The 5,855-nt window shown below is 36.5% G+C and overlaps 1 long non-coding RNA gene across 1 annotated transcript; it reads left to right on the top strand.

The window, feature by feature from the left end:
- The first annotated feature begins 1,855 nt into the window (after positions 1 to 1,855).
- On the top strand, positions 1,856 to 5,505 carry LOC145495117 (uncharacterized). The gene is made up of 2 exons (XR_014050375.1): positions 1,856 to 2,244; positions 5,112 to 5,505. It is a non-coding gene; the product is annotated as an uncharacterized LOC145495117 (long non-coding RNA).
- Positions 5,506 to 5,855: the final 350 nt, after the last annotated feature.

The raw sequence follows: 5,855 nt of genomic DNA, 5'->3' as shown, positions 1-5,855 counted from the left end.
TCCTTTCCAGTTGTTCCAGTCACACTAGTGTTTTATAGATGTTTTGAAAACATATTCTCCGTTTACTGTGACTCACAATAAATGTATTATAAATGTAATGGTTCTAAATGTAATAGTATGTTAGCTTTAATTCGTTGCTCAGATACGTTATATCTCTCATTCCAAAACAATATTTCTATTTCGCTTATATGGCCCCCGGAAATAAAATCCCCCCCCCCCCCGTCTTTAAGCCCACAGAAAACCCCTTATGAAGTTATATGAGCCCAGGGCTTTAACGCGGCATTTTACGGTATACGACAGAACCCACAACAACAATATCTGCAAAATAACCAAAAATGCATATGATCGTTTATCGGCCCAAACTTTTGCTCCTTAGAGACTTGCATTTGGATAGGTCAATTGGACAGAATTATGGAGAAAAAAAGAAAGTTTTGGAAAAAATTGTGCTCTTCTTTAATCAAAAATGAATAAGCAAAAATATCTGTGAACACTGCGGTTTTATTATTCACTGGAAAAGTTGAAAATTTACATGGACATGTCAATTGTAATTTACAGTATGTAAATCTTGATTTACATTCTTTGTAAATTACAATTTACACGTTAGGGTTTTGTAAAATAAAATTACAGGAAATTTACAGCTTTTAGTACAGCATGTAAATGTTCTGTAAATAGTGATTTACATTGTCTTTGTCGACAATGATCATTTGAAGAACATGTAAAAACTTGTAAAATATTTTACGCACTTTTACAGTATCTGGCTTTGTAAAAAACATGTAAATTGCTTTGCTAAACCATGTGAGGAACTTGTAAATAATTCAAGCGAATGCTGTAAAAAGTCTGGAAATGTTATGTTTGTAACCCTGTAAAAACCATGTAAATGAAAAAAGGGGGCCTGTAAGAAACATGTAAAAACCATGTAAATGAAAAAAGGGGGCCTGTAAGAAACATGTAAAAACCATGTAAATGAAAAAGGGGGGGCTGTAAGAAACATGTAAAAAGCATGTAAATGAAAAAAGGGGGCCTGTAAGAAACATGTAAAAAGCATGTAAATGAAAAAGGGGGGCCTGTAAGAAACATGTAAAAAGCATGTAAATGAAAAAAGGGGGCCTGTAAGAAACATGTAAAAACAATGTAAATGAAAGAAAGGGAGCCTGTAAGAAACACGTAAAAACCATGTAAATGGGAAACCTAGAAGTTGCACGGGTGCGACACCGCACTAACGAAGCTGTCTTCTTGTGAACTTTCCGCGCATCCACAACGACAAAATAAAACTAGAATTGTTACTGCACATGCAGGCGTCCCAAGCTTACGTCTCTAGAAAAGAGAAAAATTAATTCTCGGACACGTACGTATTTATTCGTGAAGGACCATGAAAGCGTCACGTGTTGTGTGAGTTCAAGACGGAAAGAGCCCTGGTGACCGAGTTTGAACTGACGCGGAGTTAGGTTAGGCAGGGAACCATAAGGAACACCCAACGACCGTTTCCTCTCGAATGCTTTTCAATGCTGTTTTAGGCTATCTGGTGTACTTTCAAAGCTCTGTAGGTTAATTTTAGGTTGCGCAAAAAAAAATTTGTCTGTTCGGTTATTCTAGAGGAGCTTGAGTATTCTCGAACTTATTAGGGCTTTTTTGTCCATTTCCCGAAAACGTTAGGTCTTACCGCCTTTCCGAAAATGATAGCTGACTTTTTTTCGGTACGCAAAATGACATTTTAACAATCCGAAAACAACAAACATTAAACTTCTCATATCGCGAAAGTTCGAGGTCACAGTTGTGCCCCTGAACCGCTGAGAATGAACGAAATATCATCGATTTAGAGCGTTAAATATTCCGAAACATCAGGAAACATGCACATTCTACAAGTAAGATTAATACAACTAAGTCTGTCCTTGCATGTTCACTGTTTCTTTGTTTTTTGTTTTGTTTTGTTTTGTTTTGGTGATTTCTACCGTTTTGTACTTTCATTGCCATCACTGTTATCCCAGTCCCTTTATAAGAGCATACCAGCCTTGTGATTGCCCGATCTCCAACAAGCAGGAATCAGCGGTCTTCATGTTAGGTACCAGGTTCTCTCGGTTCTCCCGCCATGTTTGGCAGTTCGTTGGAACTTGCATCGAACTCGAGCTCTGTTTTAGCGGGCCAAAATCCACTCTACCTTCGCTTCGTCACCGTGCACGGTTTCAAGGCAAAGTTTACCGTTACCCAGAAGTTGAAGATAGTGATTACAGGCAACAAAAACAACAGGTAAGCAAGTTTTGCATAAATTGAACGAGCAGAGTAAAGTAACGTCAAGATACGTATACATTTCGTTTTGCCTTTGGTTGTGAATGTGTCATTATCAAGGAGAAGTTACATTGCTTGTGGAATCGACTTTGGTGATGTTTACCTGCCGTACATAAAGAGCTTTATTGTCTGTTATTATCTGTTCTCGATAACTGAGCATGAGCATGCGACATTTGTTATTGGCTTATATGCACCTCATGATTCTTTCTGATGCATGCTCTTGTAAGGTTATGTTGCCCTCTGATGTGAATGCTAGTAAGCTAAAATGTAATGTGCCATCTTCAGCAGAGAAATTTCTCTTATGCTAGAGTAAGTATTCTGAAGTTACTGAAGTGTCTACAGTTGTACCTACATGCAAGTTACAATATGCTGTTATACACAACTGTACATGGACATTGCACCCACTGGTGCTGATACTGTAGTAAGTTAAATGTTCTGGTATTTTCTTTCACAAAAAAAACACTATGATACTTTATGAAGAGGTATACATGTACCTCAAACTGTCGTGAAAACTACACAGGACTTGAAAAAAGGAAGAGTAACTTGCCCAGGCAGGAAAATCTACTTGTCTTGGATGACACAGTATAGTCAATCGATTATTTCATAACAATCAATAGAAATTAGTCAATGATATCAGAAATCAATAAAAGGATTCGTCATGAGTCATCGATTGTGATCAAATTTTCAATAAGCATTATCAATTTTGCTGATACTAGCTTATCTTTTAAGCAACATTTAATAAGAAAGAAATGAACAAAAGATTTAAAGTGAAATATGAAATCATGAATACAACTGCATAAAAACATAACATTGTATCTCGTAAACAGAATATTTTGCTGGCATACATGTATCAGGGACTATGTTTTGGGGGTTTTTGGTAGTGCCTTTGAAATCTACATAAAAAAAAGTTACAATCAAACACTGTGTCGAGGGACAATTTTTCTACAGTTTAGGTGAACTAACAAAGAGAGACCAACTTTCAATTGATTCTCTAATGACTGATAAATTTGGTAAAATCAAACTGATAACTTGAAACTTTTCTAGCATGTGAGTACGAATTTCTTTCAATTGATTGATAGCACTGATAACACTTACATTAATTTCAATTTATTGATTTATATCAATTTATGGATCAATTTCAATCGATTACCTTACCCTGGGATGACCAGAGAGCACTTTAGAGCCCTGTCACAGCTGTACATTGTACTTGTATGAAATTGGGCTCATACCAAATACATGTAGGTTTCATGTGTCATGCATCTGTTCATGCATCTGTAGCAGGGCAGGAAAAAAAAATGTAAGTCACTTGCCCAGTGGGCCAGTCAATTTCAGTTTTCACTTGCCCCACTTAAATATTAGTTGCCAGTGTGGTGGCCAGTAAGGAAATCAGAGGACAAATGGGAATGAAGTACACTCAGATTCCAAACTAATTCTTGCTTTCAAGCTAATAATTAACTAACCTTTAGGTGTTAAGTTTTGAAATGGAATGACTGGAAATTATCATTTATCAAGCTGGCATTTTTAGTCAGACTCACAAGACTACTGACGCTACATTGTAATTTCACTTGCCCACTGGGCCACTGAACTTCTATTTTCGCTTGCCCAAGAGCAAAATTTACTTGGCTGAGGAAATCAGACCTGGGTTTTTTCCTGCCTTGAGTAGATCACAGATAACATCAAAATGTGGAAAAAACAAAAAATAGTCACATACGGCATTACTAGAGTGTGTCACAGAATCTGTGAATTTTTCAGGTGTGTGTCACTGATGTTTTTACCACATTTTGATGTCTTCTGTGATCTATTACTGAACAGATGCACAACAACATAGAATCTGTCTGCTTCGTAATACATAACAAAGAAACAAAAACAAACTTTTATGACATCATCTGTACCTTTGTCCACCAATAGAGCATAAGTGCATGTAAGAAACAATCAAATTGTGCCTGCAAATAACTTGACTTATTATTTAAACATTGTTTGATAGGAGTTTGATTTATTGTCCATGATTATTACAATGTAGGAGACAGTGAACATTGAATAGTTACTGCCATGGATTTTGAGTTTAGTTCTTCTACATCCTCTGACATTCAGTGCCTTCCAATCAGAGATGCAAATTTTTTGTCACACAGTAGCTACAGATGTAGATGTATGATCTGTTTGATTGATGAATATTCAGGGCTCAAAATAATGGCCGGTCAACGGGCAATGTCTGGCCAGAATGGTGACTTGACCGGCCAAAAACTTCACTCGCCGGTCATGTTGACCTGTCATGTCATGTTGAGACGGTCACGTTGTTCATTCTTGAATAAACAATCAAATCCCCAACTGTAAATCTGAGAGTTTTTATCTCTTTTTTATCATGACCTCTAATGAAAACATACACCAATGCATACATGTATCTGTTCGAACGGCTAAAGACCATTTGCTTGCTGTTTGTCATGCGTTCAAGATCGATAGGAATGCCATTCGAGCGACTGGGGTTAAATCTGTTCAGAAAAATATTAAGCCAATCTTTAAACGGTCTAGCAGTGACTGGAACAAACAAACTATATTTGTGGGTTTAATTTAGCTCACATTACGTGTACTTGATTTTTTCGTAAATATCTTGACCAGTCAGAAATGAGACGTGACCGAGCTAAAATTACTTTGGCCGGTTAACATGACCGGCTACAGTCCGATTTCAAATGTCACAGTATAAATTGGAATGATAAGAAACAAAATAATAACTCCAGTGTAAAATTTGCTGATTGATATCATACACAGAATTTGCTGATTCATACTCAGACATAACTTATCTTATTTAACGAAATGTTTTATGTTACTTGTAGGATGAAGCAAAATTGAGAGTGGTCAATACATGTATACTCCTTGGCATTGATGCTTGATCAGGAAAAAATCAGCCACTGAGAAGTCTACAGTACCTATGACTCTATAAGGGGTCCGAGGTCCATTTCTTGAAGGCCCTGGAAACTTTTTGGGCCCATAAAGCCATCTTTAATTGAGCTGTGTCTAAAAACTAAGAGCTGTATATGCCTGAAACTTCTTGTGTGAAGGAAACCTCTGTTCATATTGAGAATAAGCGAATAAAACAGCTCTGTAAGCATAAGATTTCAGATTTTGGTATGGCTTTCTGGGTGCGAAAACTTTTTGGGACCTTCGAGAAATGGGCCCTTGGTGCATTACAGTCTAACATGGTGACCTTCAACACTTTCAGGCATAAATTCAACCACTTTAAACATTATTTTCAATGCTTTGAAGTATCACCTACACTGTACCTGTGTTAGTGAATTAGCATTAAATTTGAATATCTTAGATTGCTAGGTTGATACTTATTGTTCAATACAGCAGCTATAAGATTTCATCATAAAAAGCAACGGCTATGTTTACATACATGTAATACCAGAACAATAATTTATTAACTTATGATGTGTTATGGGAACTATGGTACTAGATAGGCCTTTCAATTTCAACAGGTCCCTATGAATTTTTTTTTTTTACAGTACAGTGTTTTTTATCACAAAAAGAAAAAGTAAAATTTTGAATATTGTTTACAGTGAATGTTTTGTCAGGGG

This window comes from Orbicella franksi, chromosome 8 (assembly GCF_964199315.1).
Source record: "Orbicella franksi chromosome 8, jaOrbFran1.1, whole genome shotgun sequence".
Lineage (NCBI taxonomy): Eukaryota > Metazoa > Cnidaria > Anthozoa > Scleractinia > Merulinidae > Orbicella > Orbicella franksi.
Note: the sequence above shows the minus strand (reverse complement) of the source record. Positions and strands in the feature narration are given on the sequence as shown.